Genomic DNA, 15,802 nt, shown 5'->3' with positions numbered 1-15,802 from the left:
ACATCTCTCCAAGTGATATCATTCTCAGGATGCACTAATTCATCCTCTGATTCACCAATCATCCACTCACTATTCCAATTAAGATCATCGAGCAACAATGGATTGTAGTTTCTACATTGTTCTTTTCTTTCTTGGAACCTTGCTTGAAGTCGGCGATTATATTGAATGTAGACAAGATCATTTAACCGCTGATGCTCTAACCTATTCCTCTTCTTGGTGTGAATCTGAAAAACATTAATAATATGAAGTTATCTACTTATCTTCAATAAAACCATATTAAGTGAAGTACATGTACTATTGTAATCAGAACTCAATAGTCAATACTCACAAATTCAAATGTGCTCCAATTGCGCTCACAACCAGAAGATGAGCAACAAAGACCAAGTATGCGCAATGCAAGCTTTGAAAGGTCAGGAGCAGTACTTCCATGTCGAGACCACCAAGAGACTATAAATATATAATATAAAAAAATAGGTTAAGTAAAAAATCAACATTTTAAGGTCTAAACTAATTAGAACTTTAAAAGGAAATATACTTACTAGGATTCAACTTGTCCCTTTGTCTAATCGCCATATCCTTTGCAAAACTTCCTTGAACAGTGGTATACTTGTCAACCTGGACAATGATCTTATCTTGCAAGGTCTCATCAGGCACCAACCTTACAAGAACATCATTGAAGGCATCACTTGCTTTTTGAGCTAAGTCCAACTCATTATCAGGATTATCTTCTATTGCCTTAAAGAACTTGTTTGGATTGAGGAAAAAGGCAGCTAAATATATTGATCCATTCATCATAGTCTCACAACGGTGATCAACAATGGCTATGATTTTCTTCCATTTCCTTTCATCATCTCCAAAAATTTTTTTGATGTTCTTCCTTGCCACTTGTATTGCCATATATACTTCAGGCATAGCAGGCAACTCATCACCATCTACAATCCTCAAGAGTTGAAGAAGAGGCTGTGATGCTCTTATACAATCCATCACACCATTCCAGAATGTTGTAGCAAACACAGTCTCAGAAGCATTCTTCCCTGCCTCTGTAGATGCAAGCTTAGAACGGGACCATTCATCATCAACAAATAATTTTTTCAGAGATTCTCTGTGCTTGTATAAGCTCTGGAGTGTTAAAAAGGAAGAGGCAAATCTAGTCACTCCAGCCCTCACTAAGTCTCCTGTTTTTTGCCTCATGGCTTCAAGAAGACGAGTGTGCCTGTAGATGAATGCAGTCAATTTCCTGCCCTTCGATATAACAGACATGTAAGAGCGTAATTTGCCTACTTCCTCCATCATAAGGTCTATGCAATGAGCTACACATGGACTCCAAAATAACCTCTTCCTTTTCTCCATTAGTAGTCGACCCGCTGCAACATAGTTGGCAGCATTATCAGAGACTACTTGAACCACATTATCTTCACCAATCTCTTCAACCTTGCTATCAAGTAGCTTAAATAACATTTCAGCTGTTTGTGATTGGCTAGATGCATCCACAGACTCCAAAAAAAAAGTCCGCTCCGGACAATTGACAAGAAAATTAATTAGGTGCCTTCCTCTCTTGTCTGTCCACCCATCTGACATGAGTGTGCACCCATGTTTCCTCCAATATCCTTGACACTTCACCTTTAACTCATCAATTTTATCCTTTTCAGACTTCAATAGAGGCCCCCTATAGTCATGAATTGAAGGGGGCTTGAAACCTGGTCCATATTGACCAATTGCCTCTACCAATTCCTCAAAACTCCTCAACTTTAAAGCATTAAATGGAACACCACTCTCATAAGCCCACCTTGCAAAATAAGAACGAAGTTTATCTCTTTCTTCTTCTCCTCTTACTCGGTTCTCCATTGTTGTTTGATATGAACTTTATCCCGCCTATCTGCAACCACTTCTTCAGGAGTCCTCCTCACATGCTTATCCATGGGACCCCTTACTTGTTGTTTGGATTGTGTTTGAATGATAGCTTTATTTCTTCTTGAAGTTGTCCCAGAGCTAGGGATAGGAAATGAGACCCCCAAATCAGATACTATATTATGTTGTGAACGGGTTACTTCTGTAGGTCCATCACTAACATCCAAATCATCCAAACAATCAAAGTTCCTCTTCCTCTGGTTCTTCAATATTGCATCTCTCATCTCTTTAGCAATTGCTTCAGCTGTTTTCACACACTTGGCTACATCTCCATAGCCACCAATAAGATGTTGCTTCAACCGTTTTATTCCTCCCCTGACATCCTTCCCACAAAGGGTACATTTAATCCAATTTCTGTCAGATACGTCAGGCCAATACCCATATTTCCATCCAGGATCATTTGACTTAGCTCTCCTTTTCGGATCCTTGCTTGGATCAATCGTTGAATGTGCAGTAGCAGCCGTACTTGTATTTTCACCCCCACTGCTACCACCAATTGTTTCCATAGATAAGTGGAACCTGAACCTACACTTATACGCAGCAAAGTTACAAAGTTACAACAGTCACAGAAAGAAAAAAAAAAAAAAAAAAAACACTTCACTTACAAAGTTACAACAGCAGCCAACGGCCCAACACAGTCACAGAAAGAAAAAAAATATATATATATATATATACGCAGAAGGAACAAGCAGGGAGAAGAAAGAAGAAGAAAGAAGAAGAAAGAAGAAGAAAGAAAAAAAAAAATAAATAAATAACTTACAAAGAGCTATCGAAGTGAAGTTTGTCGAAGGAGATGCTGCCGGCGAAGGAGATGACGCCGAAGTCTGTCGAAGGTGTCGCCGGATGTCACCGAAGGCTCGCCGAAGGTTGTCGAAGGCCGTCGAAGGAGAAGGAGATGCCGCCGATGGCTGTCGAAGTCTGTCGAAGGCTCTGTCTAAGGCTCGCCAAAGGCTTCGAAGGCTGTCGAAGAAGATGGAGATGCCGCCGGATGTCGCCGGTTGTCGCCGGATGTCGCCGAAGTCTGTCGGAGGAGAAGAGAAGTCGCCGGAGGATGATCGTCGCCTCGTCGGACGTTGGGGCTTGGGGTTTTGAGTTTTGGAGGCAAATGACTCAGAGAGAATGAGAGAGAGAGAGAGAATGAGAGAGGCACACGGTTTTGAACTTTTGATTGGGTTTTTTCTTTTTCTTTTTTTTTTATGGTAAGGGTTTTTAGTTTTTATATGATTTTTGATCCAATGCATCACATGTGCATCAGATTTTATACACGTCCCAATAATAATATGTAATTTGGAATCTTTAGAAAAACAATTTTAATTTTAATTTTTTAAATAGCCAGTACATAAGGCGACCGCCTTGTACACCAAGGCGCTATAAGGCGTCGCCTTCGACGCCTTACAGCGCTTTAGTGTAAAAGGCGATCGCCTTTCGCGCTACTCTTGAGTCGGCTGATTGCCTTACCTCTACTGGACCGCACCAGCGCCTTAAAAACTATGGTGATGACACCTCGAGAACCGTTTCCACATCCAATCGGGTTGGTTCTCATGGGGCCCACCGGCCCCGCATTACAATGACATGGCAGTGATAGTGACATGGCAATGATGGCAGTTGTTAGATTGACTTGACAGATATTCTGGGTGAGTTGGTAGAGTTTATGATGTAGAAGCAGTGATTGAACAATGCACGTTTAGTCAGACAGCTACTGGGCATGGTATGCAGTGACATGGAAGTCAAGGTCAGCATTGCAGTGATTCTGAGTCTTATGAGGCTACTGGCAAGGATAGGTAAGTTCTAGTAATGCCTAGGAAGTGTTGGATAAGTTAGAAAGTTAGAAAGAGTTGTGCAAATAGGTCAACTTCAGAGAAAATTTGGGTAGACCAAATGGCTTGGTTGGATGATGATATGTACTGAAAAGATGTAGAGCATCGAGTCATCTTTACAACGCATTTGGAAATTATGTCAATCTGATTCTGGATGAGAGAGATATAGCTGATTAATTACAGTTAGTATTTGAGGTTCAACTGTTCGATAAAATGTTCCAAAGAAGTGCATTACACATTCATAGGTATTGTGATACATGTGAGATGATATGTGGGACCCTTAGATCCACAACCCCAAGGGTGGACTCTATGTATTAGGTGAGATGTTGGAAGTGAAGGGGCTTGAACACAGTGGCATTTCGGTCATTTTGTATTTTGGCAGGGATATTGAGGTATCCAAACCTATGTGACACCTTAAGACATCTCTTATGATGTTAATATGATGTCTTAGTAATGGTGCAAGCAGTGGGTGAAGGCTCTGTATTGTTAAAATGAATATTTCATAGGTTCATGCATTGACATCATGTTTGGGGGTATTATTGTAAATTCAATTGGCATATTTAGAAGGAGACATGCACATGAAAGTTGTAGATCTTTGAGTCATGCGGCTAATGCAATTGGAATCATATCGATCCGATATCGTAGTAAAAATTTATAGCATAATTTTCAGTCAGTGCACAAGCTGAAAAGTCAGTGACCTACACATCATTCGGGTTCAAGCCCGTTTTTGGGATCTGCGCACTGCACCTGGGTTGATGGTGTCTTCGTAAAAACTTAGCCTTTCGAGTCTTTTGTACGTAGGAAAAATGATGTGGATCCGGGTTCTAAAAGACTGAAATCGGATCACTTATGGGCCCACGAAAAACAAAATTTTCAATCTAGGCAAACCAGGGGCCATATTGTAAATTCTGGTACAATTTAAGAGCTTTTTAGATTGAAATAACTAAGGACTTAATAGGAATTAAACCCAAAGAAAAGAGCAGTTCTGAAAATAAAAAAATAGTAGTGGGGTTAAATTGAAATAAAATCCAAAATGAAGGTTATTTATGAGAACATCAGAGAATAGGATCTAATTGTAAATAAGGAGAAATACCATCAGCGACCTTATGTAACCTTAAGGACACAGATACGATAGAACCAGCAGAAGCCGTGTTGGTTTCGAACAGCAAAACTCACTCAGTTGGAATCCATGCGAAACGAAACTTTGGAACAGAGATCGGAAGTCAGTTGGCTATTGATTCCAACCAATATCAGATCGGAAGAAGCTGTGACAACCTCGGGAAGAAATTCGCAACCTGAATCAGGCGGAGAACCAGATCTGATTTCTGGTTTTCAGATTTGTCTTCTACTAACTTGCAGGAGCTTGGGATAAACTGCAGGGACTTGTTTGTCTCTGAGAACCCTACCCTCGACCCAAAACCTCAGGGCCACTCGATGGGAGACCAGTTTTCAGAGACAAGTCTTCGGTTCTGGTAGGTATTGCCTAGAACAGGGGAAAAAAGAAAAAAAACAGAAAAACAATGAAGATATGAAGAAGAAGATGAAGAAGTAATAATAGAAAGGAAGGTTAAAGAAGAAAAGAGACTATTAGAAAGGTTAAAACAAAGCACCCACGGCACAGACTATTAGAAAGGTTAAAACAAAGCACCCACGGCAGCCATTGTTCATGGTTCTCACCCAAAAATCATCAAGTTCTAATTCTCCAAAATTCTGAATTCTTCATTGGGTTTACGTCAATATAAAGGCAAGCAACAATGTAAAAATAGAAACTACTTGAAAGGAAACTACTCTAAAATTAGAAGCAAACTAATCCCAAAAGAAATTGTTTCTAAAACAAAAGGAAATCAAATCAAAGATATTTTTTTTTTCCTAAATCTGTCGCCCAATTGCATAAAAAAGAATCGGGCCAATCGGAGTTCGGATGATGAAGATATGGCCATTGTATGATTGCGCCGAAATAGAGCCGACCTGACGCAAACTGGCCGACCACATACTTCAGCCGGTTGAGGAACCGGTCGACCAGTTGACCAATTGGATAAAGCCGGTAAGCTCATAATTTTGGTCTAAGCGGAACTGGTTGACCGCTTCATTAAACCGATAGATTGCATGCGCCATTTGAGTTACTTGTGATAGGTCTGGTTTATCTAAATTTAGGTCAAATTTTGGGCATCTTCTGAGTAGAATTAGAGGAATGCTATTTCTGAAAAAAGTTGTAGATATTTGAATCTATTTCAGAAGAAACAAGAATAATCCCGATTGGAGTTATATAGAAGTTATGCTCCCCATAATGAAGAAAGGTTAGTCTGCCATACTGGTTTTGGGTTTAGTTTGGCCGGTTAGACCAAGCTCGGGGTTTGGGTCAATTGTTGGAGTATTTAAGTGAAATTTAGGGCTTTTTGTCTCTAACTCTTCCAAGATAATAAGAGGAACAAACCCTAGGAGAGAAGGAGAGGAGAAGAGAGAAGATGGAAGAGAAGAACCAAGTGTGTATGTGTGCTTTCATGCCCAAATCTTGAGAAATGCCCTTGCTTGAAGATTTTAGTGTACTGAATGCTTCAGTATTGTCACTAGCAAGCTTGAGAATCTGTTAAAGTTTACATTGAAGGTTGAAGATGGTTGTTGGAGTTCATTAAAGACAAAAAAAGCTCATTGTGTGTATCTGGGGCCACCATCTTCTACACTTGAAGGATCAAAATTCTCCATCAAAAGGGGAAAGTTGAAGATTCTAGTGTATTTGGGAATCTCTGAGAAGCTCTCACCACTTGCTAGTTAAGGGAGATAAACTCTGTATACAAGTCCTAATTTTATATGACCTAGGTTGTGAACCACGTATATCTTGTGCAGTGTGTATGTGCTTGTATATTGGAGTGCATGGATTGTGAATGCTTGCAGAGTGAGTGTGGCTTTTGGTAGATCTAGGCATTGAGTGGTTGCATGGTTGTGTGTATTTAACTCTTCTAACAGTGAATATGTCGACACAAGTTCAAGTGAACAACATGAAGTGCCATCAGAGAGAATTGTCAGGGTCATTTCAGAAAGATTTCTTAGACACTGTTCACCCCCTTCTTAGTGTCAACCTGGGATTCACATTGGGAATTAAGCTATTACTAGTACATAGTATTACTAAATGTTTAGCTCCCTACAATTCAGATGGTAAGTTTGACTTTTGCTCCATTTTAAGGTTATATTTATGATCACTAGGTCCATGAAACTCATGACTATCTAGTTGATTGATTGCTTTTCATTAGCCTACATTGAGAAACGGTTTGAATTCTTAAAGCTTGTGTAGGTAGTTCAGATGATATGTGATACTCGCAGTTGGTGCTGATTGGGTAGCTAGGCCGTATGAGCATTGTGGAACAAAAACATTAGGCTGTACAGTTAATCAGAACAAAAGAATATCAGAATATGTGACTTATGTTTTAATCAGAATTGGGCAAAAGAAAATCAAAATATGATGTGACTTAACGTTTTAGTATAGATGGATAAGTGAAGTTGCTCAATGCTTACCTTGTTAATCGAGATTGCTTTGATTGTCAAAAATTTGGTTACAGTTTGAAGCATTTCCACTCTTCTAGCACCCTATAGTTTTCAATATGAACCCCTAATATTCTATATTCTGTTGTACCAAAATTATTCTTTGAGTGAAAAGCTAAAATAATTTGGTTGAGAGTCTGCATTTTGTCCCAACAAAAGGGAGCAAATTTTCATCAATGCTTTACTGCATAGACTTGGAACACCAAGCTTATATCCAGATCTACTTTTTCTTCTCTCTCTACATTGGATATACTCTTAGACTTCTCCTTTCCTCCTTTCTCAAAGACTCAAACCTTTCTTATTTGCTTGCTGGTCCACTCCATGTTAGCCACTGCTGCATTGAGACTAACAATAAATGTAGCGTGTACTATTTACGCATGCAGTCTTCTCTTTCTATGGTTTGTTTATTGCATGTTTTCTTCCTGTCATGCCATTATGAACTAAAAATCCAGTACAATAGAAATAGAAACACATTAGTTTGAACTTTTCAAACCCATACTCAATGACAATACTGTTCAAATCATCCTTGAGTAGCTGAAGGCTTTTTGTTACTGGTCTCAGCCCTCGAGAACATTGACTGTATGGAATCAATCTAATCTACACTTATACTAGGACAATAGTAGTAGATGGCTAAGCTTGAAAGAAAAGTTTTAGTCAGAATCATCCTACGTGCAAGAGAAAGGAAGTTAACTTTCCAAGTGTTGAATCTATTGGTCAATCTTTCGTAGTTGATGGTTGGAAGAAATTGTGTTGGTAAATGCTTTTAGTGGTTTTTTATTTTATTTTATGGTGACCCTACTGTTGAAGCTTGTTTGTTTCGTAGTATGTAGACCTATTAAGAAAGCACAGCCTGGGCTTGGCCAAGTAAGGCAGCTACTTTGCTGAAGTCTGATTAAGCATGACTTGACTTCAGCAAATCCCAAACCATAGCCTTGACTGCATTTTGTCCTCAACTGGTATATGGCACACCTTGAGGTTTATGGTGCTTCACCTGAAATTGAAATTTCGGACTCTTTATCTTGTTGTAAATTGGGTATAAGGTAGAATTGTATTATAGGGGTATTTTTGTCTTATACTCAATTCTGGAATGTACCACGCCATATTATAAATAAAGGAGGCTTGTGTCCAAAGTTATCAAGGTGGCAAGGCAACCAAGGCATTGAGGTTCTGCCTGACTACCTTGGTAGGTATCGCCTTTGTGAACAAAACGTTCTATTGTTCTTTTTTTATATAACCATTATATTTGGGACAAATAGCATATTAAAAATTATATAATTCTAGTTATATGCTAAAATAAATATTAAAGAATCATACCGATGCAAGATATTCATCATAATAACAAATCAACAAAGTGAGTATACTATGTATGGGGGGTTGCTAATACTATAAATCAAAGGACGGCTTAGCACTCTTTTGATATTGTAGACAATGTATCCTATAATCTTTAATCCAAGTTTTTTTTTTCTAGAAAAAAAAAAAAAAAGAAAAAAAGTGAGTATAATAAAAAAATCGTTCCACCACCTCAAGTCATAAAAAATCAATTTTAAGTCACATCAAGTCATAAAAAATCAATATTAAGTCACATTAAGTCATAAAAAATCAATATTTAAAAGAATGGTTCTTGTTTTCTAATAAGTTTGATTGGTCAAATGATCTTACTTTTACATGAGACTTTTCATATTTAGATAACACAAAACCAATTTTCCAACAAGTTTAAGATTATTTAAATATGAATTGTAATGATAAAGTTATGCTTTGGTCGAACTTATTTTCTTGAACTTTTGGATGTTAGTAATGTTTCACCATGATAAGATTTATGAAAATTTTAAAATTGAGAAAAACCATAGCATTTGAAAGTTGAAAATTGTTCCTACAACAAAAAATCCAGTTTTTGTTCTTACATTTTATTTATTTATTTAATCAGAAACCAAGAATTTATTAAGCAAAACCAGAGAAGGAAAATTTCTTTCCCAAAGAGTTACAATGAGTAATACGCTAGGGGTGCATGAGACCACCAACAACGAGCCAAATCAAATCTAATAGCTCACTGAGGTAATGACTGGGCCTTGCTATTAGAAGCACGAGGTAAAATTTTAAACTAAACAACGCTAAAGGAAACTAACAACTCAGTAATGTCCTTCACAATCAAGGAGGCAGCCCAATCTAAAGAAGATGGAAAGCCCTTACAAGCAAGAATTACATCAATCAATTACTGAAAATGACAAGAGAAGAGAGGCCTAAAAATCTAGCCAACAATAAGCCGTCCCCCATTGCTTCTACTTTAGTTATGGCAGTAGAGAAACAAACACGAACTCCACACTAAGCAGCCACAAAACTCCCCGCAACATACTTTAAAATCACCCCAAGTCCACTTTTCCCAAAGGAAGCTCGCCAAGCACCATCCGTAGATAAGGTAAAATGATTCTAGACTGAGGGGGTTGACTTTTTATCCTTTTGGAATTTGATTTTTGACCTATTTTTATTTGATTCAAATAGAGAGTATTTTCTTATTTATGAATAATATCTTAAGTAAATGAAAATATTTACTTAAATAATATTTGGCATAAATAAGTGCCAAAACAGAAGGTGACAATCGTATAAGCTGAGGCAAACCACCTGGACGCCTTGGTGGTGCCTTGATAACTATGTCTGTGTCCTATTTGGCACAAGTCATTATTCTATTCAACATGGTATCAGATGCTTAGATCCAAACCCTAAGGGCTCCATCTCTCTTTCTCACCTCTCTTTCTCGGTTTTTGTGCTCAACACATCCCATCTACACCCCGCTCCATCGTCTCTCTCTCTCTCTCTCTCTCTACTTCTCTAGATGGTAGTCTCTGAAACCACCAAGAGAGGCCTCTAGTCCCTTCCATTATTCTTTTTGGGCACTTAGATCTCTCTTCTCTAATGATCTGAGTGACCTAGTTCATCCCTTCATCACTTTTTAGGGTTTTTAAATTTCGATACTATGGTTGTTCTACCCTGTATGATGCATTGATCGGCTTGAAGATGACTCAGTATGGTGCTACTTATCCTTGATATGGTATGTATTAGCCATGTTATCATCTCTAAACTCTATTCCAGAGCTATACTCAAAATCGACTTTGTTAAGGTTTTTATCCCTTTGTCAATTTTTGAGCTTTTCATTGCTTTCTGGTGCTTCTGCTACCTGTGGTGGGTGTACAAGTGTGTTCTAGCCATTCTTCATCACTATAACCTCTTTGAGTGGTAACCATGTCAGAGATTTTGACTGGGAACTACAGGTGGTGGTGATGGAAATTCTTCTGACACTTTTTCAACTTTCCCTACCTATGCTATTAAGCTCGATGACACTAGCTATCTAATGCGGTCACATTCTTGCAGCATCTCTATTATATCCCCTCGTCTCAATGGGTATCTCACAGGGATTGCTATGAAGCCTACTGGTATAGGTTTGAATGTTGACAAATGGAGTGTGAGAATTCCTTGGTTATGGCTTTTCTTATCAATTCGATACAACTATAGATTCTTGTCACTATCTCCTTCTCGACTCCTAGGTTGGGAATGATGCATTGGTCGTTGAACTTCATAAGAAGGTACATGAACCCAAACATAGAGAAATAACTATGTCACAATACTACTCTGAGCTTCGATATCTGTGCGAAAGTTGGATTTCTATGAGTTTCAACCTACCTTTCCTGCTGATGTTGTTAAGTTTCGGAAGAGGGAAGACAATATTTAGGTTTATGACTTCCTAGCAGGACTCAATGTCGCATATGATCAGATCCGTGCCCATGTTTTGAGTCGTGATCTCTTTTTCACCATTGAGTAGTCTTATGATGGTTCGGCTTGAAAATTGCCATCACATTACTATGCTTTCGAAGCCAAGCCCTACTCCAGAAAGATCAGCCATTGTCTCTGGCACCCAAACCCAAAGTGACACCCCACAGTCTAGTGGCTCCTCTACCAAAGCTCCTATGAAGTGACTATTGCGGTAAGGAATGCCACACTAAATAACACTATTGGAAACTCCATGGTTGCCCTGTTGATGCTTTTGGTAAGGGTCGTAGCAACTCATACTCCAATCAGATCAACCACAATGACGCATTTGCTGCACCACATGCTTCCCTCTCCTCTGAGGAGCTACTTCATTCCAGCGTCTTTTGACCATAATGGAGTCTCCTTAACCTACATTTGCTACTACTGCTTCCACTGTGGCTTTTGCCCCTTCCAGTTCAAGCATTATTTTTTGCAGTCATAGTGCCTTAGACTCATCCTCCCAATGGATCATTGACTCTTGGGCGTCAGATCTTATGAAAGGTTCTCTCCCACTTTTCTCCTAGTATGTATACTCCTGCTCTAGTAAAGGTAGAGTTCGTTTAGCAAATGGAACCCATTCCCCTATCTCTGTAGAGGGTTATGTTTGTTGCTCTCCTACTGTATCACTTTCCTCAGTTTTATATGTTCTTGCTTTTTCCACTAAATTGCTATCCATTAGTAGCATTACTTCCAATCTCAATTGCGAAATCACTTTTTTCTCTGATTATTGTGTTTGCAGGATCTGGTGACAAGGGCAATGATTGGCTCTGATATAGTGCATGGTGTTCTATATCTGCTGGATGATGGATCTTCTTTGGTCTCTGGTCATGCTCTTCAAACTTCCTCCTCATCTCCTTCTTAGTTACTACAATGGCACTGACCTTTGGGACATCTCCCTTTAGGAAGCTAGGATTTTCCCATTTAAAAAAAATTGTAATTCGAGTGATTTCTTTTGTGAGGCATGTGTTTTGGAAAGCATGTCACACCCCACTCATGTGAGGATACCAACTATGTGAATAAGAAGCTTACCCATCTTATATCTCTACCAGGATCTCTGATAGCAGTAACTTAACCATCACAACCACAACATTATTAAACCAACTAAAATCAGCGTAGCGGAATCAGAGTATAGAGTAAGCGGAATAACATAAATCTGTTGAGGAAAACAACTAGTATTAATATATTACATAACACAAGTTATTCTTTTCTCATCTGTCAAAACATACATAGAGTAACCCAAAAAGTATACCATCCAAAAATATGGTATCAAAGATGACAACAAACCATTGCTCGGCTTAAGGTGCTGTATACACAGATATCACAAGCCCAGTCGAGATCATGCTCCTTGGGTTCTAGTGTCCACCAGTCATTACCATACTCAGGCATAGAGGAAGAAGTTTCATTACTGAATGGCACGACATCATTTGCATCATCATTTAAAAGGCAACACGCATGTGGTGTGAGCTCCAACTAGCTCAGTGAGGGATGAGGTTCATGTAAGCACATACACATAGTCCATGATGCGAGAATGATGCAGTTTATTTTACTCTAAATGACCTAATAAACAACTAAGTCAGGTACATGCTACTACGACACATTAAGTTGTATCCTTGGTCCAGGGAATCGCACATAGGTCTCCCAGTGATACAAACCTTAGTCGTGAATAGGAGCTTGCTTGTCCCAGAATGCGACCATCGCTCACCCATCAAACCCCTGATAATCCCCTCCTTGCGGTCACGACACCGGAATTACCATCGGTCACGCCAGACTAGTTTTTGTCTCTGGTAAAATTTAGATCATATCGTGGAAGTGGCATTCTAGAAGGGTTCTTCGAACATACCACGGTTGGGTTATACACTACTTACCTCCCATTGGTAGGGATTGTAGCATAGGGAATGTGACCTAACCACAATATGCTACATGCCTTGCATAAAGATACACATAGTATGGAATACGATACTGGAATCAACATCAGCCAAATCGCATTTGAAACCCATCTAGCATACAAGTAGTAAATATGGGATACACAATACCAGAATTACCATCGACCATACCGTGCATCCATATCCAAGTATGGCCATGGCGTACATGATACTAGAATTACCCTCAACCACAAAGTGCATCCACAACCATAGCTAATTTTAATGTGCACGCAATGTATGATGCAATCATCTATACGGTGATCACGGTTCTAGAACCACCTCGGCCATATCGGATCCTGTCACAGTTTAAAACACATATACATATCAAATATAATAACATATGTTGTACAGTTCAAATAAAGTAACACATGTTATAGAGCTCAAATATATCATACAAAGTAGTTGAATTATCTAAACATGATTGCTATGGCATGCACGTAGTTTTATGATGTTAAAACACTCCAAATGAAAGTTAGACCATCACTCACCTTATCTGTCAATTGGAGGGGTGAAAATATCCCAAGTTGTAAACCCGAGTCAAACCCCGCTAGGCCTCACCTATTTGTGATCGTCTCTGTCATAGGTACAAGGGTAAACAAGCATTAATACATGTCGAGAACATCTAGGGGGGTCCCACAGGGTTTGCCCAAAAAAGTATCAGAATAGTCAAAATTGACAGTTTAGAAATGTTATCGAGTTCAACTCACTGGATCCAGGGTTCATGTCATCGGATTGACCCTGTGTGAATCCGATGGCTTGGGCAGCGAGGCCACTTAAGGGCTCTAGGTTCATCGGATTGACCCTGTCCTTTCGGTGGTTGAAAGGGTAGCGGCCGGAGATGCCTCCGCTCTCTTTGTGAAAAGGGGCTTGGCGTCGATTTCGTCCTCTCTCCTCTCTTTCTCTTTTTAATGAGGTAGGGATGTGTTGTGTGTGCTTTACTTGCTGGCCCCACACTGCCATATCGCCGCTCAGAGATACGTGGAGGCCTATTTTGCAAGAGTATAAAGTTCATCATTCGAAACGGGGATTTGATGATGGTCCAATACGGGGATCGGGATCATACAAAAGGGTTTGGAGTCGCCACCTAGGATTATGGGCCTAGGACCTGAGGGTGGGACCAATTCTGGAGAAAAGGGCCCAGAAATTGGTCTGGTCCAGAGATTTAGAGTAAGTGTCAGGTTACAAAATTGGGAAGGTGTTAGGCACTCAATTTGCCCAGTTCAACCGGTCTTCCTACGAGATGATTGAGAACGAACATTTTCTAGGATTATTCCTATTCCACATGCATGGCTAAGTTATCACACATATATACATTGACTGAATTTAAACTACTATATACACTAAAACAAGGTCTATATAAAGTCTACATTATGACAAGTTGGTTGAGAAATTATACCTGAACTTAACCCCTGTTTCGGGTCAAGAGGGGTGGGCCCCTGATTAGTACTGGCGTGGATTGTCTTTCAGATTCTCCTGGCTTAGGGGAAGATGCTCTTGACCTCCAACTTCCTTTCTTGAGAGATGCTGATTGTGAGGGTATTCGGACATGGTTTCGGCTATAGGAACGGTTACTTCTGGATTTGGATTCAGACAGAGCTTCGGCTAGGGAAGGCTATTTTCAGATTTGGATTTCGGACAGAGCTTCAGCTAGGAAAGACTATTTCTGGGCTTAGGCTGAGGTGGCACTCCGGCAGAGCTTCCGCTAGGGATAGGCTAGGGGAGGGCTAGGCTGAAGTGGCACTCTGGCAGAGCTTCCACTGGGGATAGGCTAGGGAGGGCTAGGCTGAGGTGGCACTCTGGCAGAGCTTCCACTGGGGATAAGCTAGGGGAGGGCTAGGTTGAGGTGGCACTTTGATAGAGCTTCTGCTAGGAATGACTATTTCTGGAAAGATTCTACAGGCACTCAGACATGGCTTATGCTAGGATCTGCTATTTTTGGAAAGAAACGGATTGACCTAAAAATAGATTGAAGATCCCCAAAGCCCCGAAGAACACTTTGAAGATCCGAACAGAGTTCCGGATCTTGACAAAAATCTCTTCGTAGACCCGAAGAACCTCAAGGGGGAGGGATTTCTATTTCGGGTAAAACTCATGAACACTCAAAGGAGGGGGTTGAAGAACACATTATTTTTGGTAAAAACTGGATTAGACTAAGAACTTGGATTGAAGATCTTCAAAGTCCCGAAGAACACTTCAAAGATCCGAACAAGATTTCGGATCTTGACGAAGATCGCTCTGAAGACCTGAAGAAAATCAAGAGGGGGAGGGGAGGAGAGAGGGCAGAGCTTTACTATTATGGAGTGAGATGGGGTTGTTTGGTATTCTAAATCCAAAGGAGGGGGTATTTATAGGTTATTCTAGCCAATAGGAGAGAGGAAACCTCTTTATCCAACAGACGAAAGGAGAGGTTCTTGCCTAAAGTGGAGGGATAAGTCTTTTATACACTAGGTAAAAGAGGTCCTTGGATAAAAATGGGTGGGGAGGGCTTTTGTCCAATGGGTAAAAGAGGGGCTTTTTGGGAGAGAGAATCATTAGTAAAAAAGGGTTTTTTTGGTCTTAAGTGGCTGAAGAGGGGGTTACTTCACCCACTAGGTCAGGGGAATATCAAGCCCGGCCATGGACGGTGGTGTGCTAGACTAGGCCGAAGTGCACGGGGCATGTCAATATAGGAGGGTAGGCAATGCAGACGATATCATGGGTGTGTGGCACATTACGCGCGGGTAATGGCATGTGGGTGTGCGGCGCATGACGTGGCACCATGGCATGGGCAACAAGCACAGGCATGCATGGGTAGTAGATGGGAAAGTTGGGTAGCAAACA

At 40.0% G+C, this 15,802-nt stretch overlaps 1 long non-coding RNA gene across 1 annotated transcript; it reads left to right on the top strand.

The window, feature by feature from the left end:
- Window positions 1–3,172: 3,172 nt before the first annotated feature.
- On the top strand, window positions 3,173–12,101 carry LOC122058518. The gene is made up of 2 exons (XR_006133818.1): window positions 3,173–5,320; window positions 5,359–12,101. It is a non-coding gene; the product is annotated as an uncharacterized LOC122058518 (long non-coding RNA).
- Window positions 12,102–15,802: the final 3,701 nt, after the last annotated feature.

The sequence above is a fragment of the Macadamia integrifolia genome, chromosome 2 (genome assembly GCF_013358625.1).
Source record: "Macadamia integrifolia cultivar HAES 741 chromosome 2, SCU_Mint_v3, whole genome shotgun sequence".
Taxonomy (NCBI): Eukaryota; Viridiplantae; Streptophyta; class Magnoliopsida; order Proteales; family Proteaceae; genus Macadamia; species Macadamia integrifolia.
The sequence above is the reverse complement of the archived record's forward strand: the minus strand, read 5'-3'. Positions and strand labels throughout refer to the sequence as shown.